General features: G+C 53.5%; 1 protein-coding gene across 1 annotated transcript in view; it reads left to right on the top strand.

Annotated features, from left to right (window-relative positions):
* ATP2B3 (ATPase, Ca++ transporting, plasma membrane 3) overlaps positions 1 to 432 on the top strand; it is a 51,790-nt gene that overhangs the window by 41,041 nt on the left and 10,317 nt on the right. The gene's annotated exons all lie outside the window — the stretch shown is intronic.

Raw genomic sequence — 432 nt, 5'->3', positions numbered from 1 at the left:
ACCCTCTCCAAACAGGCCTGGGCATGGGCAGGTCTTAACCCAATCTGGTCCACCCTTTCTCCTCCTCCCTTTGAGAAACTGGGAGAAATCAACTCCCTTCTATATGGTCCGTGTTTCTGCCATGTCTGTCACATTTCCAGAGAACCTAGGGGCTGGCCTGGAGAGGTAGAAACTCCCCTAACTACTCACATCTTTTCACAAAGACAAAGGGTGAGCCACTAGGCCATGGAACCCGCCAGCCCAAGGAACGGTGTGGGCCCCCTGCTCCCACCCAGAGCCTCCTGTTTCTTATAACAAACTGAAGATTTTCCAAAACCGAACAGTAAACCTTCGAGTATGAGCCCAGAGCCCCTGCCGGGATGGTTCGATGCTTCCTCTTTCCTTTCCTTCCAGTGAGACCAGCAGCTCTCCCCCGGTGAACACACCACTTGC

This window comes from Myotis davidii, unplaced genomic scaffold, assembly GCF_000327345.1.
Source record: "Myotis davidii unplaced genomic scaffold, ASM32734v1 scaffold462, whole genome shotgun sequence".
In the NCBI taxonomy this organism is placed as follows: domain Eukaryota; kingdom Metazoa; phylum Chordata; class Mammalia; order Chiroptera; family Vespertilionidae; genus Myotis; species Myotis davidii.
This window is presented reverse-complemented; position numbering and strand designations above follow the sequence as displayed.